General features: G+C 45.6%; 1 protein-coding gene across 2 annotated transcripts in view; it reads right to left on the bottom strand.

The window, feature by feature from the left end:
* Positions 1 to 21,431, bottom strand: part of mgat3b (beta-1,4-mannosyl-glycoprotein 4-beta-N-acetylglucosaminyltransferase b) — a 52,989-nt gene extending 31,558 nt beyond the window's left edge. The window contains exon 1 of one of the 2 annotated variants that reach the window (XM_053855068.1): positions 20,783 to 21,431. The gene's annotated coding sequence lies outside the window, so the exon portion shown is untranslated. Of the gene's footprint in view, positions 1 to 11,684; positions 13,223 to 20,782 lie in introns of those variants that run through there. The other variant, XM_053855069.1, reaches the window with a different exon arrangement.
* Positions 21,432 to 24,630: the final 3,199 nt, after the last annotated feature.

Here is a 24,630-nt window from a genome sequence, read left to right as displayed (position 1 = left end):
AAAATTCAACTTTTTTGTGATCGTTGTTTCAAGTTTAAAACAGATATGTAGCCAACAAAGCTTCAGTTCTGATTCACATGATGTGGTTTAGTGAATAATTCTTGCACCTTTCAGGTTTTTGATAGTTGCTCTCCTAATATTCATACACTTGTGTTCTATCTAAACTCAGTCTTAGCAATACTGGGAACATCACTATAAGCCCAGCAGCCATCCATCCTCACCCACAGTCGTCACCAGGTCGTGGGGGCAGCAGCTTCACCAGAGAGCCTCAAACTTCCTTCGCCCCCGGGCAACGTCCGCAAGCTCCAATCTCGAGGGGATTCCGAGATGCTCCCAGGCCAGTGAAGAGCTCTCATCTCTCTACCTGGTCCTGGCTCGACCCCTCGGTCTCCTCCCACCTGGCTGTGCCTGAAACACCTCCAAAGGGAGGCCTCCTCATGAGATGCCCAAACCACCTCATGGGTCCTTTCAACGCGGAGAAGCAACAACTCTACTCTACTCAACAAAACGCTTCCAACATGGCCAGTTGCAACACAAACAAACTCTACAGGGTTTCAGGCAGGATTTTTTTAAACTGTGGCTGAGCAACTCACCTCGTCCCCGAAAGAACAAACAACAGAACAAGTTTAAATACGGGATTTCATCTTTATAAAAAGACCATTTTTCTGAAAGCCTGGCGTTGCTCATTTAAGCTGCAGTGATGCGCCATGACTGTCCGCGGAAACCCTGCTCTCACTTTCTGTTCCCATTTGATTCCTTGAATCACTACCTCAACCACAAGATTGTCACGAAGAGAAATGACCTCAAACACATTTGCGTGGCGTCAAGTGCCCAAACAAAAGCGCCATCTCCTTTAAATAAATGTACACCAGCCTGAATATTTTAACATTCAGCTCCAATCTCCCGCAACGTTGTCCAGATAATGGAAAACCCTCTTATCTCCGGCCACCTTTCTTCCCTCTTGACAGCGCTCGGTGAGGTAAACAAAAAGGTCAGCGAAGAGGCGGGGAAGAAAGACAAAATGGTGGAAAAATAAAATGAAAAGGAAAATGTCAGGTACTGCACGCTGCCTGTCAGCGGGACGTGTGATTGAGGACGGAGCTCAAGTGCTGCTGCTGCGCCCCATTCCCTTCAGAGAGTCGGGTAAATAACCCTGGGCTGTTTGCAGCTCGCACTCGTTCGTTCAAATAACACCTATTGTCACATCCTCAATCTCTCCCTCAGCTGACATCTTATTCTCATTCTCCACGTCACTTTCCCTCCATCTCTGCTTCGCTGGAGGCAGCGGGAAAAAAAAAAAAACACACCGTATCAGGCCTTCAAAGAGAAAAAAAAGACAGCGTTGTTGACATTTTTAAGTTTCCCCGCTGCTGAAAACCTCTTCTTCCCAAAATACCAGGTGAACGACTCAAAAGACTATTTTCCGTGATTGCGACAACAGCAGAAGTGTCAGCATGATAACAAGCTACACCAGACTCCAGGCAGTGATGCAGGAAAACCACACAACCGCCGCTATAGCCGCGCAAACCGTTCTGAAATCATCAAACTTTGATTCAAGAAGGCAACTGTCAATGATTGAACAACCTTCTTAGGCTCTGATTTTGGAGCCTCCTACCTCTGTCCTGAAGCTTCTAGACAGAGGTCCAGGGGCAGGTCTTACTTAGTGGCCATCGCAGAGAGGAGTCATAATAAACCAGGATGTTTTCATGATGCCATTCACCCGGAATTCAAAACCGTTTGTGCTCGCCAACTGGAACATCTCAACAGAAAACCACTACTGGTCAAGGAGTTCCAATACTGATGCTCTTGGTTCAAGCACTGGACACTCTTTCGATTCTTTGCCCTTGTACCACTAGCACTTAGAAACAAAGATTTCTGTTAAACCTTGCCACTCATTTCCACCAAAATCAATTCCATGCCGCTAAAGGACTTGGACCTATCATTGATCAGGAGAATAGCAGGGCGAGACAAAGTGGATCTGGTCCAATTCAAATGACTTCAGAACTGGCAACACTATCACCAAGCCATCAGACAACCCCACTTGATACTGAACACTAATGTAAGTCAAGTGTAAGTCAGTCATTTAGGTAGTGATGGGCTGATGGGGCTTCATGAAACAGCGTCATTTAGTTGGCACTGTCAGCTCTAAAATTGAACAAGAAGAGTCCGTAAAAACAAGCACACTGTTTCATGAAGCCTCGTCAGCTGCGTAACTGCATGTAGACACCTTCACCAAAAACAGCCACCATCAGAACAAAACCAACACTGGCCGATCACACACAGCAACACAAATGACCAGTGAAGGACCGGTGAGGTTTCATGAAACAGCGTCCTGATTTTTAGTGCTCTGTAGGTGGCGCTCTTGGTTTAAAAAGGAAGTGAGGTTTCATTGAAATGGTTGTTCAAGTCCAAAGATTTTCAAGTAGAGAGTTCCATCCGGTGACACTGTTTCATGAAGCCTCATCAGCCCATTACTAAAGTAGGTACACCTCAACCTCAACAACAACTTGAACCAATCAACATGCCATTTCGGTTCCACAAAAGTCATGACATCATCCAAAAATCAGGGGGCAAAATCATGACCCGACTTCCTCTAAGGGCAAAACAAACTGTTAAGAACGGAGCTATCCAGCAGCAAACAGCACGGCAGCTTTTAACCTTTCATTGCTGTGACAGTTTGATGTGTGAGGTATGTTTTATTTGTCTTTGCCACAACATCACACAGCTTCTGACATTTTTCTGAGCTGCAAAGTGAGATGGCTGCTCACACAGCAGCTGCGCGGCACTGCGATGCTGCCCGCCACATCCACAACTGCTGTCTGCAAATACACAAGGCACCAGATTTTTTGCATGTTCTACGTGATAATAATCGTCACTGGCGCAAAACAATCCCTGATCAGTCACAAAGAGCCACAATGGGACGCCACACTACAGATGAACCCTGCTACATAATCACTGCAGTAACAAGCAGCAGTTTAACTGTCGCGCCGTCGAACAAGAGAACTCAAATGAGAGCGGGATGAATGTCCAAACAGAACTCGCTCTCAGACGGCTTCTGCAGTGAAACACTGAATATTTTTGTTTTATTGTTGGTGTACAAAATGGTGAGGCTCATTCATAAAACGGAGTAGGGAAGCACACTACGGCTGGCAAACGCACAAAAGTGTGCGGAGACACATAAGACGCCTGCTTCAGTTAGTGAATCACAGTTTATCCTACAGTTAGGAAAGTGATTGTCGAAGTAGTAGTAGAAGTTGTAGTAGATAGTTTCCTCTTTGTCCTTGGTTGATCCTGGGAGGTGCAACATCGAAGCGAAGGTCAAGGAGTTGCGGGATATTTAAACTGTCCTCACTGCCGTCAGTGAAACACTAAAACAACTTGTGAAAAAATAAAGACATGTTTTCCAGTTACTTCTTGTACTATTTATGTGCATCACTTCCAGAGGCTTGGCGCATTTGGCGCAAACACGAGGGGATGGTGGTCGACGTCATCAAAGTCAGGTGGTGGCATGCAATGTTGTGCAGCACACGCCGTCTTTGTTGGTGTGAATAATTTGACAGGACGACCAAGGAAGGTATATGAAAGGACACCGTAGGCTAAGCCAGTGTGCCGTGTCAGGGTGAGCCACGAGAAATGATCCAGTTTCACTTCATTTGTCTGGAGACAGAGGGGCGTGATATGATGACATTAAATCATGAACATCTAGAACATGTTGACATTAGTAGAACGCAGAGGAGATGACATGGATTTGGTCACATTGTGTCTATACACTATAGATCTATGTGTTGAGCACTCTTCCTGTCACACACACTCACAGTGAAGATGCCGCAACACCGAGTAGTTTTTAAACCTGATGCACCTCTAACTTGACCTCACGCCTTCAGGACAGAACGATAGCTTGTTCCTTGTCAGTCCCGCAACGCCAACACTGAGCGCTAACAGAGCTAATGGCTAACATGACGTCTCACTTCAAAACTTTGTTGACACTCGCAGACCATCAAAGTTGGGTACCTTATTCAAAAGTTGACTAAAAAAACTAAAGGCGGAACCAAATAAACGCGCCACAAAACGTGACAAAACTGTCATGCTATAATGGGACATAAATATTGTAAAGAAGGCAATCGCGCAGGGCCAGAAATGACAGGACGAAGGGCCATCACCAGTCATGATAGCAAACCATGGAGATTAGAATCATGGTGCTACAGACGGCATAGCAGGTTATAAATATGGATGCAAAAAATGATGAAGAAGATGAAGCTGCAGAGCAACAGGAGGAACCTAGCACAGGCTAGGGACCTGCTAGGTTTCTTGGGCTTCTTGCACAGGCTGTCGGCCCAGCGACACGACCTTGGAAGTCGATGGTTGGACAAATGTAGGACAGCAGGCCAGAGAGGGGTCAGGAGAGACAAAGAGTACCGCGACACAAGAGAGAACACTGTCGAAGAATACATGAAAAGGAGAGGCTAGAATAACGTACTTACAGGTCGGACTTGACTGAAGAGAGCTTAATAGGACATGCAAATAGAGATGGCTTGACGGAACTGGGGTAGGAAAACTAGTGCACGGTAGAAAGAGAGGAAGTTTCTCATCGGACGGCAACACAAAAACGTATTGCATAAACTCAATAAAATGGGAAAAGTACATTTTCACGGCATGTTTGTGAAGGACATTTTTGTCGGTTGTGACTCAGCCAGGAAGCGGAGAGTGGAGTTGACACGTTGACTTGAATAACGCTGTTTGCAGAGTGGAGTAAAAATAGGACCAACAAATACTCGGGTGGTAAACAAATGAGCTCCTCAGTCTGGATGCAAAGCGCCACGGAGAATGGAGTTGACACAGGGAAATCTGCGGCAGCGATTAGTTTTCAACTGTCATCCTGCAATCACAAGTGGAGTTCGGAGCTGTCCCGGCTGACTGAGAGAGTCCCGGTGATGAGGGGGAGGAACCAGCAAGTCAGTCAGTCAGGTACCCGAGAGCATGTGGTCTGTTTGTGAACATTGGACTTTTGGTTTTTCTCTTGGGGTGACAGGGGGCACTTAAGAGAGATCACTCCTCTCACCTACCGACAGCTCGGACCTGCATTTATCCACTAGGGGAAACACGCAGCTAAAATGATAACAATTACAGTTTATTACACTTAATTCCCCCCTTTTGTATTTGTTTTGTATTGGTGAACATTTGTGAACATTTCTTTCTATTGCATTTTGACATTTTAAAATATTGCAATAGGAACACATTCACATTTATTACACTATTATTTTTATTTTTACATATTTTTTATTTCATTATTGCTTGAAAAGAAACACATTGGGTCGTTCATTTTGGTGCCGTTTGCCGTTCTGAATTTCTTTTTGAAATTTTAATCAAGACCTTTTCCCTTATCAGGTGTGTTTGCGTTCTCTATTGTTTAATTTCCATTGAACATTCATGTCTGATGTGTGACGAGTCTGCTTGACAAGCGACGAACAAAGACCCGATTAAAAGTTATCAGACCAGCAGTTGTGTAATTTGGACGGCTCGGCGGCGAGTCATGGAGAATTTCATTTTGCAATCTGCGCACCATCTGTTTGCAAGGCGCCTTCAACACCGAGAATTGGACTGAACTGAACCGGAGCAGAGTGTGAATTGAGACTCAAGAAGTTGCCCTCCACCTATAATGTTCCCTCTCCGAACAGATCAACCACAGCAGCCTTGGGACGCCCCAAAACTGGAAAACATGAGACATTGGACGCCATGATTTTTCAGAGGCACGCCCTAAATTTCCAATCCTGAGTGCCAGTATGGTGCCCTACCTGTAGCGCCATCTTACGGGTTTCCCTGAAAAGCCCGTTTAGCCCTTGTAGTTTTGCTGAATTAGATCGGAATACACCGATACTCATGCCTTTGAGGACCAGCGGCTTCACCATTGCCATACTTGTTTTCGGGTGACCACATCTAGAGAGTCGTGACACTGACATTGGTTGACGCAGCATGGAAAACCACTGTTACTGGTGGGACTTCTGACGATGGTGAGGGGAAGAGAAAGCTGGCATGTTGTCCACCTGTACCGCCCTTAACCCCCCAGGCGAAACTGGGGCCCCTGTTCTCTAAATCCAGCCTGGAGCAGATGGACCAACAATTTTAAGAAATAGCAAAAATATCCAAGGATTTTAAGGCCATCATACGTGTAAAGCTGAAATAAAACTGCATTGCTTTATTATTATCATATCATTACTGTTAGTATGTGGCGTAAAAGAATCGGCCTTAGTGAAGCAGAGCATCAGTTTCACCCAGTTTTAGGGGAGCATTAGTATTCAGGAGAGTGCTGCTCAAATTCCAGTCACAGCCCACTTTGTCATCAACCTGTAACCACATTAGCAGCAATTCAACGCACACAATAGCGACAAACAACCATCGGGACTCGGAGGCATTCCAGCGACGACCTTCCCCGCTACAGACGGAAAACTCATCACGTTAAAAATACCTGGCATTGTCCTTTAATTACCACCATTAGATAAGCTGACGCCACCCCAGCACTTCCCGCTGAAAACGTCCGGGCTGTGACCCCCATTGTGGGGCCGACAATAGTCAAGCCTTTTTTATTGTGTAGCTGTCGCTAGTCACACTGTGTGCATCTTCCACTGCACAATCGGCACCAGTGAACTTCATCGGTAACTTGTATTCAATATGTCGTGTATGTCGTCTCAAAATACATCAGTCACCTTCAGGTGACATTGGAATCTGCTGCCAGCGTGATATTTAATTGGCAAATGTAGCCAGATTAGCATAACCTAGCTTGACCAAGCCTCCTTAATGACAAGCTTTAGCTACCATTTGCATGTTTGACTCGGTTAGAGTGACGTGATTAAGGTCTGTGCTCATTCCGAGTCACGAGACGGCTGAAGCGGCCCTCTCTTACCGTATTACATCTGTGTAATAGGAATTTAACTACAGCTTCATCGGGGATTACGTGGCTGTGTGCCAAGTGCGTGAGTGTATCATTCGCGCGCACACACACACTAGCGCTCTATCGGCACACCAGGGGATGTGGAACAGAACCTTTCAAGACGTGGTGGGGTGCAGAGTTGAATGGACCTTATTGTGTGTCAACAGCACTGTCATGGAGACAGGGTGGCGGGCCAAGGTGAACACACAGCAACACACACACGTCACTTAACTTGTTATTAGGGTAAGGTTGGTTGACCACTGTGTTGCACTTATAAGAGTAGTGAAACATTGAAGAAGCAAACAAACAAACATTGAACACAGGTGCTCCAGTCAACCATCCCACCAACTTCATCTTGGAATCAATCCCTTCCCAATGCCAACCTCCTGGGAGGACGTCGAGGCCTCTGGAGAAAATGTCCACCAGAATCCACCAGCTTCTTCCCTGAGAAGCGCATCGGTGCGCCTTGGAACAACAGTAAAAATGCTTTACCAATAAATGCTGTTCAGTGAAAGGTAAGAGGCTAACTTATTTACGAGAATCGGTTTGAAGCGTTGAAGTTGAGTACGAGTTCACTGTGTTCACAGTATGCCCTACATACATGGTCTTAGGGGTATAGAAACAACCGTCATTGCTGGATTATTAGATGCTACATTTTTCCCGCCATCTGGATCCTGTGGCGTATACAACGTCGCGGCTAATATATGATTTTTACAGGCTAAAGGGCGTCATGCTGCCAAAATATTGAGCCTTGTCACATACTTATTGATCTTAACGTGCTCAAAAGTTCCGACACCAAAGTTAGACTGAGCTGCTGCTTCGTGTTTCTGGTTCTCCAGGTGATCGCCTCTGTGGGCGGAACTGCCAACAGGCGGCGAAAAGTGCTCATTTTGAGGGCTTTAATGTCAATGAAAGGTGTTCTTGATTCAAGTACAGAACATTGCCCAGTTCGTTTCATGAGTCAGTCTCCATGATGGACCCAGTTTTCAAAACTAGCGTAGCAGTGATCCTCGTGCATTTTTACTGCACCACTGACCTTTCTACGGGGCAGACAGCACCACTGCACCCGCGGCTTATAGACCAGTGTGACTTATGTATGAACAAGATCTGTTTTCCTTCTTAAATTCAGTGGGTGCAGCTAATATTGCGTTGCACTTTATAGCCTGGAATTCCGTGTATACAGGCGAGCATAAGGGGACATCGCAGGACCCCCACAGAACTAGCACAAAGCACTTCTGTTTCACCCCTGTACGGCTTTGGAGAGTGGGAAACTTGAAGAACTGTGGCAGATAACAGCAGCAGTCCTGCTCATGTGGGCAGGACCTTTCTTTTTTTTTTTTTTTTTGGAACGTGATGGTGCTGACACACGTGAGACTGGCAGATATAGCACTGAGAAGGGCAGTTTTCTTTAGATGTATCCTTAAACAAACCAGGCCATGTGGAACTCAGAGGTGCTGATGGCTGTGTTGTTTCTAACCTGAGCTACGCTGGTTCTCCACCCTCGCCGTCCACGCCTTGCAACACACTCCACAAGAAGTGTGCGGGGTGTTTACAGCATGTTCTGAGGCCGGAGTCCTTATATACGCAAATGAATAAGACCTTTCATCCAAAAATATCCCGAGGTCTTCGCTCTGTCTAATTTTGTGTTGCCCTATTTCGTAACTGGAAAGAAGAAGTCTCGAAATTAACAGGGAAAAAAAACCCATACTCAAACTTAGTAGCACAGATCTTCTCATGAGAATGAACTGAGGACGGCCTGTTCAGCAGCCACAGGGAGACAAACGAAGCTTAGGTATCCCCAAATGTTCCCAGATCACACAAGGATAGATGACACAAACACACAGAGAAGCCCATGCTTTTACTTGACCCCACTGAGCTGCCTCTCTCTCGCCCTCTCTCTCTCTCTCACACACACACACAATAGCAGGCACTGTACTAGCATGAACAGACGTCTTGTTCTCTGATACATTAACGCAGTTTGCCTCGTCTTGTCTCACAAATTCAACCGGGAAATGCACAATAGAGACATTGCTTTGGCGCCCACAGACCTTCACAGTACAATCAAACAAGTACTTTGTTATTTAATTTTAATGTTATGACAGTGTCACCATTAAAATGATCTGTTATAATAACAGTAGTTTGTCAGCCTTGTATGGCGTTTGAACAGAGTCGCTGATTACTAAGCGGTAAACAGACGAAGCTAAAGACACATTCCGGCACGGACGCAAGGATGACGCTAATGTTTGTTGTTTTGGAAAGGCGCTGCGGCGGTGAGGTGCCTAGAAAGCTCAAATATGACCCGCTAATTCCGGAACGCCGCTCAGCCAAACTGCTGTCTCGGCCAAAACCTCAAGTCAAGTCAATAACTGTCAGCCTTCAAAATCCTTTCTCTTTTCATCTTTCCTGAATTATGGAAAGAATAAATAAAGGCAGCAGTGTCACCAGAGAACTCATTTTCTGCTCACATTTTCATCTGCGTCAAACGCAGTCCGTGCACTTTTACCTCTTATTTTCCAATTCCCCATCACCCCCTGCCTGTCTTTTTCAATTTTCGTCCCGCTCTGAATGTGCTCCAGTGTCTGACTGCCTCGCTGCGGGTCTTCCTGCCTCGCTGCCAATCTGCTGACACGGGGCTTTTCATCACAGTCGAATACTGAAGCGAGAATATTTGATTGTTTTGAAATCTGAATTATCCTGTTTTTTGGTTTAGCTTTTGCCGCTGCTTTCCCAACCTCATTATGCTTTCACAAACACCACCACCTACAACAGCTGCACAGAATGCATCTGTGGATCAACCCTAAAGAAGGCCCTCCATAGGGAGGTAGTTATGGGTAATAACAGTCGCTTGAATTGTATCATGACAAAAAAAGAGTTCCCAAAACAAGCGTGGCCACTGTGGAAGAAGTACTGACAATGTACCTCTCGCACAGAAACAGAGGAAGCCTTGTAGATGGTGAGGCAACAGGGGAGGAAGACCTAACACAGACAGAAGGCTTGTATCCAGATCCGTATGTAACGTTGAGCAAAAATGGGCCTTCAAGCTTCTGTCCTCAGTTAGGCCTTGGTCTTGCCTCGCTCTCGGGTCCTCCAAGTCTTGGCCTCCTGAGGCATTGGTCTTCTCAGAATACGTGGTCTTGACTGCAACACTAGATTCAGCAACTTTGCGTACGGAAAATTTGAGTGTAAGAGGAGCCAAGGAGTCTCAGCACCAGGATGCCGTCTGGTGGTCAACGATATGAAACAGGTATTTGCAAAACAATAGGTTTACTTTTTACTAAGAATGAACAGCACATCTACAAATAAAACAAAGGAATGGCTGGGCTATATCAATCATTACTGGATGGTAGCCATTTTATCATTTATCGTTGGGCTCATGAAGTTTCATTGAACCGCACTTTCAGAGCTCCATTGCATCTTTCCCCCCCCAAAAAAATAGTGTAATGGGATTGTGAATTGACGTCCCATTCCTGAGAGAGTTCCTGGAATTCCAGGATTAACTCTCCTCCGTCTCTCGAGGCAGCGGCTGTGTTTATGACCGGGTGCTCTGTAAACACTGGCTACTCTCCCAGATGAGACTGTGCAGATTAATCCTGATGAAAATGTCTCGCGCTCATCCAATTCCCTGCATCCATCCATCTTCCTCACATCCTTTGATCAAGTCTCAACAATAATTCCGTGGGCTGCCTTAAGCGGAGGACTCGACTCACCAGTAAAAAAAAAAAAAAGTGGAAGATGAATCATGAGTCCTCCTCCGAGCTGCCGTCATATCAAACCTTGGCCTTTACTGACATATCTGCTTTTCTTTTATTTACTCTTCCCCGCACTTCAGTCGATGTTATACAAGACTTGCCGCAGTTTGTTTTACAAATCACTTCACAAGCTGTCAGCACTGCAACGTTTACATCAGCATGTGCAGTAGCTATGGTTTCAAACTGAATTCTACCACAAAGTGAATTTTGTAGATTTTCACCTACTGGACACGAATGGCTCAAAAGAGCCTCCGCAATTCATATCATACATAATTCCTTTCCACCCACGACGCAGTTAAAGCCTGCATTGACAATGCACTCCCTCTACACGACTTGGAAAAAATGACTCGGCCATTTATCTTTCCTCATCTGGACAAGCGTAACCCAATCCCGACCACCATCGACTAGAACTCCAATTTTAGCCTCACCGTTTCCTGTCCACTCTCCTTCATTCAAAGCTTTATTTCCGAAACACAAACTGACCCCCATGAGTCAGCCAGGGAACCTCACGTGGCCACCTTGTAACTGTTCCTCACTTTCCAGATCTACATGAGGAAGTTTCTTTCTTCAATGAACACCAGAATCCAGACGAATTAAAGAGAGATACTGAGTCAGAACTAACCCTTTTTCACCACCTTGACACCAACCACAGTTGAGAGAAAATAAATCTCTTCAACGTCATTTCCAAACCTTCCTGCAGACTCCATCTAACACTGAAACAAAATGCTGAGTTGGGCTATAAATCAAATCCCGACAATGAAATTCTGGAGTCACAATTAGCCTTGGTTGCTTTAAAACACACATGTGAGGGTGACGCTTTTCTAACAAGTGTGCGCATGGGACTAGAGATGAAAAAGGCCAGTGAGTAGGAGGTGAAGGGGGGGAGACATGGCCAAGGACATTCTTCTATTCCTGTGTCGAACTGTCAGACGGCAAACAAAGTGTGTGGATGTGGGGGGGAAGGGAGGAAGACATGGCCATATTTAGAAGACGAGAGTGTTAAGGCTTACAGCTCGGCAGGGAGAAGGTTCTGGTCTGTCAGCTGTGACTGCACTTGAAGACTTCGAGAGGCCCAGACGTGGCCAGTATGACCTGTGAAATCCCAAACTCATTCTTCATCATCGCAACCGCTGCCCCTTTAAGACCCCGGCTACCAGATGAGTCTGTGTGTGAGACAGAGAGACGTGTGAGGGGGTTGCTAAGTGGGACAGATACCGCAGCGTCACAGCACTTTTCCAGCGTGCCCACCTGGACACAAACACCACTGTGGAGAGGGGGTGTCAGCACAACCCTGGCATTTCAGGAGCAAAACAACTTTATCAGCTCGTGGACTCCTTTTTTTTTTGTCCACTCAAAAACTGCCAAATGAACACAAGGTGGGCGCAACTGGGCTGCAATGGCATTCAATTGTTCCAGGCAGCAGAGGATGAGAGGGGAACAAAACCATCAACCTGGGGGATGGAAATCTACAATGAGAGCTGGCAGCAGGTTTCAAGAGAGGGGAGGAGAAAAGAAGAAATGACTGCGGTGCAAAGTTACAGGCAAAAACAGATGGGTATTCAGGTACTCGATCTGGGCCAATGAAAACCTTTGGTTCCGGTGGATCTGATGTGTGTACGGGTTTCTAAATGAATCTTTCTGGGAGTGGCCTGAGAGGCGGTGAAGCACGGACATGATGGACCCTCCAGCCAAAGGTTCTAGTTGTTGAGCGTTGAGTACTGTGCTAACTTGGAGTGTTGTTGTCAGTAGTTGCTTGCCACTCGCTGGGCATATCAGAAGTGGGTTGCTCTACTGAGGCGATCACAAGAATATCCACTGTATCAGTGTGTATGAATGAAGGTGGTCAAGTCAGAAAAATGATGATCTCGAGTTTCTCTCCTTTACAAGGTCAATGACTTAACTAGGAGAGTCTGTGGTAGCCTTAGGGGCAGGACCTTGAACGTATCTGTATAATGCAGCTCTGTACAGGGTTTGGAATGATGAACCGCGTGAGCTGAATGTCTTCCCTTGGAAGGCAGGGGCATGTGGCAAACTTGTAATATGGTAGAGTCAACACCATCCAATCCTTACAGTGAGAATCATTGTCAGAGGACGAGTCATGTCTGGGTCAGAGTGGCATTTACTTGTGTGTAAACATGAACCTGAGATTATCAGCAATAATAACTTCACATTTTGGGAAACGCAATTGAACTTAGGTCAGAGACGCAACTTCCCTAAGATTGCAGCAACCCACCAACTCCAAGTCCTTTGTCCCAAATTCTGCCACCGAGTCTTCATCGCGGAGCCCACAGTTGCAAGGGAGATAAAGCGTTTGTGTTTGTTGTAAAGCGTTTGTGTGTCCACTGGGCAGCAGGGGCTTTGTTCGAATGAGGTTTGGAATCAGATATCAGTCTGATAGAAAGATCATCGTGCAGCAAGGAGCTATCCTATGCAGCAGCCTTTAACTGGGGCAGAAGCGGAGTGCGACAAACACACACAGCCTGCAGTGGGTGCCGGGTGCGAGGGCATATTGTGAGGAAAGCCTGAAACACCCCAGTTGTGGTGTGCACAACTGATGATGTGTCGCACTGAAGCCAGAGCACTGCCAGGCTAACACCCCTGAGGACGCCCCCAACCCACCTCCTGGTAGCAAAGCTCCATTGTTGTAGTCGGAATCAAGGGCGGTTGAACACTCGCATAACTTAGGAAACTATTGGGAACAAAAGACCCAGTTGAAACGTGCAACTTACAAAGCGTTTGCATTGTTTATATAACAAAACGTGTCAATCATTTGGTTCATTCACATTAAAACTTTAATGTTTTACGAAGCCTGCTGCTTCATAAAGCATTGATCTATTACTGTAATGACACCATAGTTACAGTGGCTTACAACGTCTTCATTCAATTGTGTTTGTCCTACTGTTTACTGCTTGTGGGAGTTAAGCTCAGTGTAATGGTTTTCGAGCAACAAAACCAAAGTCCATCATCTCCATGTTGACAGCAGAAATGCTGAGGTCTATGAACTCCCACATGGTTTTTATTACCGCGCAAGTCGTTGCGTGAAGCAGACGGATCTAAAACAATCTTTGGGGGGAGAAAAGAAAGAATGAAAAAACACTGTTACACATCCTACAACCAAAGTTCATAACTTCTGCATCAACATACTAACGCCAATGTGTTATGGCATGGGAGAGAGAATGGGAAGTGCTGTTGTCATGACGACGTCACCGGCCATGTTTCCATCAAAGCTATTATTGTTTAGCAACTTAACTGGCTGAGGCCATAGGTCTGATCAAGAAGCCATTGAATGTATACTGTGTTGTGGCGATTATCATGTTGGTGTTGTATTTATAAGTCAAAAGACAAGGTTGAATCAGATAATACATAATACAACATTATAGGAATGTTTCTTTTACTACAGTAAAGTGATGAAGAAAGTGGGTCAGGAACATGATAAAGATATCCCCAGTTAAGGCAGTTTTTTAGCAAAGGAGAACAGACTTGGGAGAAGTTTTATATCAGAGGTGTCGCCCGCCGACTAATCCTCTGATAATAATACAACATATTTTACATTATACGTTATTTGCTTGGACCTATACGCGGCTTTAGGAGGATTTAGAGCAAAGGTCGAGTGATACACGACGTCACACTGGTGCCAGCTTGACATCCTGTCCTCTCGCTGTGTGCTCTTAAAATCTTAGCAAAGAAGCATTGAAGGGTGGTGAGGAAAGAACCCGACACGGCTCATCGAGGAGACGTGCTGAAAAAATAATCACATTTTGGAGTGCTTCTGCTTAGACTTCATTTCCTCCATTTTTGCCAGTGACCCCGATCTGCCGTCAAGTCAAAGCAATCGCAGTGTGGAGCGTCTCTGCAGCAGGATGGAATCGTAGCAGCGCGGGGACGCACAAACACTGCACACCACTCAGCGCCCCAGGAAACACGCTGCTGCCTACTGCTGGGTCAGCTGCTTCTCCATTACGATGTTCCCCGTTTCAGCGCTACATCAGCCATAAGGTTGTTAGCACCTCAGTTAAGTCGTCAATCAGATTAACACCTCATGCATGTCAAAGTTTAAAATTAATATGCAACAATAACTGCTGCCCAATTCCCCTTACACAACTGTAAGAGCTACAATATTGCATTGCAATATATGGCCTCACCTCAAACTTGTTTACGTCAGAGCTACGACTTCACCTGAGCTGTCAACGACAAGGGGTGAACTCTTCAGTCCTTCTGGTTCCTATGACCATAGAGGTTGAACGCCGGCACTACAATGGAGTTGTCATCGTCAACACACTCCCTTTGACAGGTTTGGGGAAAAAAATAGCACGTTCCTGAATAAAGTCAAATTTTCTGGAGACTTTGTTGTATGTGTCACAAGAATGTTATATGTGGACTGTCTCGGGTGTCTGATATCGGCATATGGACATCGGCTAGGAATGAGGAACAAACACACTGCACGACTTCATGAACGCAAACAAGGTTATTAGAAATCATGAGACTGTGTGTTGAGTATTAACCGAGGAGTTTGTTTACCCAGTCCAACCATAGTCGAGCTACTCAGCTGCATGCTAGCTTAGTCCAGCTATTAACCACATTATTCTGGTGGCAATGTCTGACAAAGAGAAATTCAAATCTCGCTCCAGTAGTCGGATTAAACTGTCTACATGCGTTTTAAAAAGTCTGGACACAATAATTCCTTGCTGTGACCACAGTCTGCGGTCTACTCTGCTGCCACAATACTTGCACCTATCTGGAAGTCTCGGCCACCTGATCACCTCAACTGCAACATTGCATAAGCTATACCATGACATCACACCTTCATTGACTATGATTTTACCCTTTGACATAGCAGCTACAATATGAACCAAGCTATCCTTAGTTAGCTTAATAAGCACATCAGCGACGTCAGTTGTTTCCGTGCCTTAAATCTCAGTTGCTATATCCACTTGATAAGACAGTTATTCGTTTCCAGATACTGTGTTCAGTTCAATTCTGTATTATGAATGGCATCATGTTTATAATAATAAAACAAAAATGCTCACAGGAGCATGCAGTTTTACACACACACACAGTCCTATATTCTGTTCACCACTCTCCCAGAGCGTCCTGCAGATCCCATCGCTGACAAAAAAAGGAAAAAACGCAGCTGAAAAAAGGACGAAACGATCTCAGAAATTGTACATTTCATGTTTTGCTTCATTCCATACACCTTCCAGGTTCAGGGTCTCATAAGGTGGTTTGAAGGCTGGAAGTCGGATCTGCTCAAAGTCACACTGTCACTAACCTGACAAGCTGCAGTGATAAAAATATCATCACCGCGCTCAGAACATAAAAGGCAGCAGCACCTCAGCCCACTTACTTTGACTCTGAAAGCTCACATGTTGCTCCTGTAACGTGTGAAGACGATATTTTTGTAGCACAAGTACAGAGAATTCCCTTTACCGCGGAGAGTGATGCGCGGATCGTGTAATAGCAGAGCCTGTCTTCTTTCACGGTTGGTCACTATCGATGATGTTGCTGGCCATCAGACTCCAGTACAGTGTTTCCAAGTCAGAGAAATCTTTGCCAACATGTGCGGATGCAGATTTCAATTTCAAAACAATTGATTTTTGGCTTTTAAAATTGGCACTGGGACAATAGTTTATCCTCTCTAAAGTTGGAAAGATGAAGCCAAACAACCGGGGATGTGACTGATCCGATCCAGTATCGGGCTCGGATACCTGCGCTTTTGACGGATCGTAAATTGCCGATCCAACCTGCGGAGACTTTCGATCCATGAGCCGATTCAGGGCTGGACGCGGTGAAGAACTACAGGAAAGGAACAGGTGTGACTGGGGGAGAGGAAAACTGGAAGGGACTGCAGTCATTTCTCATGAGAGGCTGCAGTAAACTTCATTTGCAACCAAAATTGCTGCCGTGCATCGAACAAACACACACTCGTGATGGCGGGTAAAAAGCAGGAAAAAAAAGAGCAAAGCGTGTGAGCTAAACAAGCTTCATTTGCGATAGAAAACGTTGACGTTGATGGGACCGACGCCTCGTTGCAGGCAGTAAAGATGCTAACGCGGCGGTGGAGCCCTCCGCCGATGAGACGAACACCTGCTGAAGCACTAAAAACCTCCTCTGCGTGGTTTCTGCTCCACTAAGTGTCTCCCGGACCACATTTGCCATAATAACACACTCTTAAAGACACTCGGTCAACGCCGCACACCGCCTGCTGTTTCTCACACTCCACCACAGTGTCGCAATTAAGATCCCTAAATAAATGGCGCTTAGAAAACTCTCTTCATCAGTGAAGTCAAACCTGCAACCAAAATGAGAGCAATTCCACATAGTTTAATGTAAAATCAGCTTTGAATTGCAGATACTGAAGATGAAATGAAGGCATTATTACTTATCAGACGACTTATGTGGGATTCAGCCACTCAATGCGTCAGAACCAATTCCTTTTAAGTGTGCGATTCAGTGGATCTATGACTCTAACAATCTCCTCACAATCCTCCAAAAGAACGACGACTCAGTGGTCCCTGCAGCTCCAGCCAAACATGGCTTTCTTAGCTCAACAGAGCAGATCGAACATGTGCAATTCAGGGACTCTATTGATACTTGAGTCAGAGGCGTCTGAACAACTTCCTGTCTGAAACCCCGACGATTGGGTCTTCATCAACTGGGACCTGGTCATGTAAAACAGCTACCAATAACTGGCGTGTGATTCCATTTGTCAGAGCACACTTCCAACAACAACATAAATGGGAACTACTGAAATTCAGGGTGCATCACTTCACATCAATGAACGACTTAATCGGACATGTGCGATTCAGCATTGGCACAAATGGAGTACTCAAGGTGCGCTAATGCTCTATGTTATGTACAGATCTGGATTCGGACAACTGCATTGATTTCGTCCGTATTTCTGCATGTTTCCACAAAGCTCACAGATACAGACCAAACGCAGCAGTACCACTGGAAACCATGGGGGGCAGTGTTGCTGTTACAACCCGATAAATAGCTCCAATGAAACACGAAGAAGACATAACAATGGCAGAAACTCTCCGTCCTCCAGCTGCGATATATTTAATGGCGTCACCAACCCCCGCCTGCTACAGCACTGCCTCCGTTTTCCTCTTTTGTGCAAGAGGTACGTTATCAATACTTCGTCCACAGTCGCCATGTTGGTTTTCGAGTTAGTCGTTGCCATTCACTTTTGACTGTGGGCCTCTGGTGGATATATTGGTGAACAGCAATGCCAACGTAAAGAACACATGGAGTGACAGTAATATTGTTTCAAACAGAGGGGTACAATTTCGGACGTGAGGAAGCATAAATGGGCCTTTAGACTTTCAGGCTCCCTGAGGCAAATGGAGTCACAGGTTCTTCATGAGTGTGGTTCAGTGCTTGCACACTGGAAACAGCTTTCCACGTCATTATATTCTCTGCCCTACAAAGCCCCCTGGTGGGCACCAGTGTCACTGACGATAAAAGGTTATATAACAAACCCAATGTGTAAGTTGAGCATCTCAGTTACTTGTTTTTCAGCAGCACAAACCTTAAATCTAGCAGTTCCAACTATCTGATTGAAGGAGAGATAGACAAAAAAAAATGTAGAGGAGCGAGGGAGACAACAGATCAGCTCTGCCAACGTTCACGGACTGTCTGGTGTGTGCCGTTGCCAGAAAAGCCTTTTTCTGTTTGTGACTGGCAAGTTCAGTTTCAGGCGGTGAAAAGGAGAAGCAGCGGAATGGAAGCGTGAGAGAGGAAGAGAGAAGCGCGAACGAAGCCTCAATCCAAAAAACAGGACCAGCCACTTGAAAGATTGCAATTCAAACACCCGAGTCATTTCACCGGTGAGCAGACTTGGTGTCAGAGGCGGAACTACATGAAGGCATCTTTCATGGCCACAAATCTACAGTCAATATTTGCATAACAATCCAGCCATGAATCACAATGAGTCATGAGAAACCTACCATTCCAAGCTAAAAAAGTAACAAAATATTCAGCATTTTTAATGGGAAATGTATGAAATGTTCATTAATTTATTGATGAATTCTGAATTTACTTATGCATCGATTTCATTTTATTGAGAAAAATGATTAATTGATTTAACTTTTAACTCATTGCATAATTATATTACAACAGCGTCATATTTATTTTTACAAATGAAATAATTGATTCAGTAAATAAGTGTTTTTACTACACAATGTGTACTACGAAAGCAAAATCCACGTGTTAAAATCCTGCCTCAGTCAAAAGTGAGAATGGACAGATTATCGACGCGAGCTTTGCAGTTTCCAAAGACACAAAAGAGAAGCAAAGCTTGTAAGCACCATTCATGGTGTCCTGTCAGGTTCCACTGTTTTGCCTTCCTCCTTTTTACATGAATCCCTCTCTGTGTTCTCTTCGCATTTGCTCCCTTCGTTGCTCTAAGCCAACAGCTCTGTCCCCCAGGATCATCGTCATGTCCACAGAAAAGGTCAACCCCCCCCCCCGCCCCATGAGATGCGATCTTTGCTGGAGATGTTAACAGAGTAGATCTTCTTACCCCCGAGTACAGTCTGACAGGTGGACCTGTATTTAAATCTCAGTAAGAGATGACTGATTCACATCAGTCTGCAAATGGACAACACACTTGAGAAATACATTGCGTTACAGCAACACTTTGCTCAACAGGACACTTGCTCTACAAGCCTGGAGGGCAGCACTGTCCCTACTGTGCAGTCCACCCTACTGGTGCCATCAGACCTCATCACCTCCTCTACTTCTCAGTGTCTGCTCTCACCTGATCCAAGACAGTTGCCCGCTGTTCCCCCAACCTTCTCAGAACCAGAATTACTCCAGACAAACCGTGGGCGAGGAGCGACGCACTCCTTTTAACTGAGTCACATTCAAGGTCCCCAAATGCGCTGAAGTACTGCAGTTCTGACTAATTGTCGCGTCACTTCAGATCTCCTGCAGGGGGGGACGGACGGGGGCTGAATCGCACCCTCACACCTTGGTGACGGCAGGTGCCACTGCTGTGCCGCACCGCATAATTGTCTTGCTCAAGGGCTGCGAACAAGATTGGCGGTAGCACAGAGGGGCATCTGGAGTGCTGATCAATAAATGGCTGATCAATAGGCTAATTTCGGGGGAGGGGAGGGGAGTCATCGGATGGAGACACGGAAGGTTTGAAACCTGAATTGCAGAAGAACGCTGTCAACAAACAATCCTGCCATTATTATGAGCAGGCCATCTGCTCACTGCCTAATTTGGGGATCTGAACCAGCAGCCCACGGAGAGACCCCCCCACACACACCTCTCAACACACACTTTCATTGACTGGTGAATGCACAGACTTGAAGAAGCCACTTTTGTTACACTGACCAGACGGTATCTCAGTCAAAGGGAGACAAACTAGGATCAGGGAAGCATCCTAGTTTGTGTTGTGTTGTGTGTGTGTGTGTGTGTGTGTGTGTGTGTGTGTGTGTGTGTGTGTATATATGTATATATATATACACACAGACGATATAGTCTCCCTGTTTTTATGAAAATATCCTTTTTATTCCAATTCCAAAAACATGAGTTAGTTGTGGAATAAAACACTCACCTTAAAAAACATTTTTGAATGTTAAAGTAGAAAATAAAATCAAACGGAAAAAAAGCAAACAGAGACAAACTTTCACCCCGTCACATGTAATTTTATGCAAAGTAATTGAATATTTCTTATTCTACAAAACAGTTATTTGAAGTGAATTTCATCTTGAATTAGACAAACATATTTGATTTAAAAAAAAGTCTAAATTTCACCTGAAGAATAGTGATGAAGCCTTTGCATTATTGATCATTTCTTCACTTCATTTTATACGAGTTTTGGAATATTTTATCGTGTTCTACTCCTTGATTTATTCAGGGACAATATTAATCGAGTAAGGTTGCCATTTTAAATACATATTGCTCATGTACAAGTTCCCTGTCGTCACAGATGCCAGGTCCTCCGCACAAACTCATCTGGTTCTGAGCAGTACAGAAGCATGAAGTATGGAAATAATCCAGTTCTGTGGGTGACCACTGCCCGGGGCCACGGGCCGAACTAAGCCCACCCCTGGTCTCAGCCCGAATCAGAGTGAAAACAGCAGCCTCTTCTTACCCATCTGTGCGTGAGTCTCTTAGAGCGTCATGGTGGATGAGAGCCCAGCTGCTCGGGGTCCAGTCCGCCGGTACCGCCGCACGAACCGTTAAGCCATCGCATCTGGGATGCGAGCCGGAGCCGGTTTCCTTTCGTGCCTGTCGTTGCTTCTGTGTCGGATGGTGGTCCCGGGCAGGACGCTGTCAGTCAGCAGGGGTGATGCCTCTCCGAACCCCCCCCTCCTCCTCCTCCTCCTCCACTTGGTCGTGCAACAAAAACGGCTCGGAATGAAGACGTCTCACTCAGGCGGAGGGATACGGATGATGATGATGATGATGGAGGGATGATGAGGGACGCGGGGGGCGGAGGAGGATGAGATCCGCTGTCTACTTCGCGATTCGCCGTTTTCTAGCGGTGTTTACGAGCCGCTCTCGCCTCCTCCCACCGCCGTTCAATCCCAGCCTCTGTCCGGGATGCGACCCCCAATCGGCTGCCGCTCGCCAACTGTCCGCGCGTCCTCGTCCCAATCGCCAAATCCGCTTCGATCCTCGCCAAAAAGGACTCCTCTCGTGTCATCCCGCGGGCGGGCAGGTTGGCGCACAGATGAGGAGATCGCGTGGAGGCCGGAGCAAGTGAAGGAAAATGAAGGGGATGGAAGGAGGAGCCCCGAAGAAGACTCCTCCCCGTTATGGTGCTTCGAAGCGGCGGGAGAGGAGATGTGGAGGGGGGGGGCAGTCATTGGGGGGAGAAATATGAGCGAGAGCGGGGGAGGCGGTGGAGGGAGACTCGTGCAGACCACTGCCGTTATTCAGTCAAAGGAATTAGGAATTCAAATCCCAAATGTTGAGAGGAACTTCCAGACAAAATACTTTTCTGGATCACAGACCCTTGAGTTGGATCACAGTACCGTAACCCAGGAGTCAAGAATCAGCATCTTCATTGTCCTGCAGCATCACAAGATGATTGACATTGACATGCTTGTTTAAAAATAATGATAATAAATTGAACTTCCAGACCAGGAATCGGGACTACAAGTGGCCCCCTGGAGGCCCTCACCCGCCTCAACCACTGAAAGCGGCAAAAAGAGAACAGGGAAAATGTCCAGGTCCTGCACTTTCTTAGGCTTTAGAACTGGGGTCACACACTCAACTGACTGTCTCTAGAGGCAACATCTCAGTGAGCCTGGGTCACAGACCAGAGGAAGTGAGGGGACTTCTGGTGTCAAAGTACTGTTCTTATTTATTTCTGTTTCCATCGGAATTCACTCGCACATTATTTACTAACCATCCAGCATTGGACAAAGAGGGGGTGTCCTTTTGGGGCCACACCAATGCTGTACTTTGACAGCTAGTGGCAGGCTACTGAACTGCATTTGTGCAGGTGAGTTTGAGACCCCTGCTGTAGGCAGACAGACGGGCGCTTGCGTGACTTTCAATGTTTTCCCTGTCCGCACATGGGATGGGTTGTCCCACCATTTTTAGTTGGAGGTGGACACATTTGAACAACCAGACCGAGGGCATTCCATCACCACCTACAAGCTTCGTACGTGTGCTGCATCCTGAGAGTTTCCCTGCGATGCTTTTGCGTCGTTTTTACGTCTGCGGCCCAAGGTGGCCGTATATCTGTTGGACTTCAACATTTCTTTTTAGTTGCAGGTGACATCTTGATGCTTTTTCGAAAACTGTCATGTTTGAAATTCTGCAGATGTCCAATGTTATCAACCCTCAGCAGTTCCCCTGACAACAAAATAACTTCTGCTTTCCACACGGTTTTCTCATAAAAGGAACCCATCCCAAAATGCTACTTGCATTTGCCCAGTTTGTGGCTCTCCAAGAGCATCTGAGCTCAGGGCCCTCATGAGGGGCTACAATGAGATTCCATACAATCTTTGTCCTTTGCATTTGTGGCACACCAAAATAAATAAGGATTTATAAAATTGTAATTGGGAACAAAACATAAAGGTAAAAGTTTAAAAAATATCAGATATTTTTGACAAGGTGCTGGAAGCAAGTAAAACAGCTAAGCTGCTAAGTGGCAGTGATAGGTGCATTCTTTAGACACCTTTCCTGTGTGTTTTGAAGATTTACACCACTTTTGTCTCAAACCATCTGAAAATTAATCATCTGAAATTCAGATTAAGCCTATTCAAAAAAGGTTTAAACCGGTCCCATGACCCCACGGCCCTCGGCATCCCATGACAGTGAGACATTAGGAGCCTCTCAATTCTTCAAAGTCTCTGTGAATGGAAAATGAGGCGTGAACTGGAGCACAGCGACTCCTGTGGCCGACTGCATCGTCTAAAAATCACAAGTCTGGGAAGCGATCCAGCTTGTGCAAAGGCACGGAGGGAATGTTCTTTAATGTTTGCAGCACGCAAATGTTTGTTTTAATTAAACAAAATTATTATTTATAGCTTAAGAACTCCCATCTGCAGAGATGCCGCTCAGACTTTAGCACTGGGCCTTGACTGCCGACCTTTGACCAACTTAACTAACCTTGCCTTTTTTCTGCATTTTTACTTCACTAATGGTTTATCATTGAAGTCGTTTTTACAAGTTGGACTCTAAACTGTTGAACAATTTGTCAGTGTATGCAAGACACTTGCACATGGACAGGCAGATCATCAGGACTGTGGTCAGGTGGGATTCCAGATTTCTGTTGTGAAGAAATAAAGCAGCTCAGACTTTATATTCGCTTGCAGCATTAGCTTACTACATCACTGACGGAGGAGTGCAAAGTAGATGGAATATATCACACAGAATGCTTTTGTTTTTGTCCATGTGTATCAGCACTGACTGGAACTACGTGGACGCATGAACAACCTTGGCGGCATTACAGGAATTTGCGGATTGGAGGGCAGAGCGCTGCTTCTATATTTATACTTGCAAAGGTTAAAGTACATCAATGAACGCAGAATTCAAAGAAGAGGACAATAGAAAATGAACTCAGCGACAGAAAAGAAAACAATCATGTCAAGTGAGGCTGATATATGGAACACCATGGGCTCAGCGGCTAGTGTCCTGAATCACCTTCACAATAGCGATATATGAAGCCGACAGAATTGGCAACTATCAGCTGAAGGGAAATTTAAATATCTGCCTCTTACATAGTTCAGTGAGCCATGACCAGCACACCCAATGTTTGGACAGTACTATACCCATCATCTGTCTTACTTATAAATGCCTTTGTCTTGTGAATACACTGAACGACACGCCTGCAACCGACTACCGAAACACACAGATACTGTAGCGTGGGAATGGAGGTGGCGACACTGATGTGATTTTAAGTCTACGCTTTTGTCAGCAAATATTATATTCTATTCTCAAAAAGTGTGCGCCAGAGTTCACCCATTGCTGTGTGGAAGGAGGGATGGATGAGATGTATGGCGGGGTCAGGGAGATGGTTTAGTTCTGACCTGACAAATGGATGGAAGGACCAGTCTACAAGACATTTCAGTTGACAATTGACGGAGGATGCAAAAGACAGTTGAACAAATGGAGAGGTGGATGGATGGAGGAATAAGAGACGGGTGGATGGATGGATAAGATAACAAAATCTAGATGTACAAGTGAATGGTTATTTCACAAAAAAGGATGGAAAAGAAAGGTAGAATGAATGCAGGGACGCAGTTGGAGGGACGGAGAAGAGATGGGTGGAGGAATAAGACGGCGATCGATGGTCCAGATGTGACGAAAATATGGAGAAGAAACTTGGACAGATGGTAATACAGATTGCCAGAAGCATAAGATGTATCAGTACAGCAGTTTATTTGGAGCTGGGAGAGTAAGATGGATGGACAGTACGGACGACAACAACCGTAGTTTTGTCTTGAATTGCTCCAACTAAATCAAACCAACCCCAACAGTCAA

The sequence above is a fragment of the Synchiropus splendidus genome, chromosome 2 (assembly GCF_027744825.2).
Source record: "Synchiropus splendidus isolate RoL2022-P1 chromosome 2, RoL_Sspl_1.0, whole genome shotgun sequence".
Classification (NCBI taxonomy): domain Eukaryota; kingdom Metazoa; phylum Chordata; class Actinopteri; order Syngnathiformes; family Callionymidae; genus Synchiropus; species Synchiropus splendidus.
Note: the sequence above shows the minus strand (reverse complement) of the source record. Positions and strands in the feature narration are given on the sequence as shown.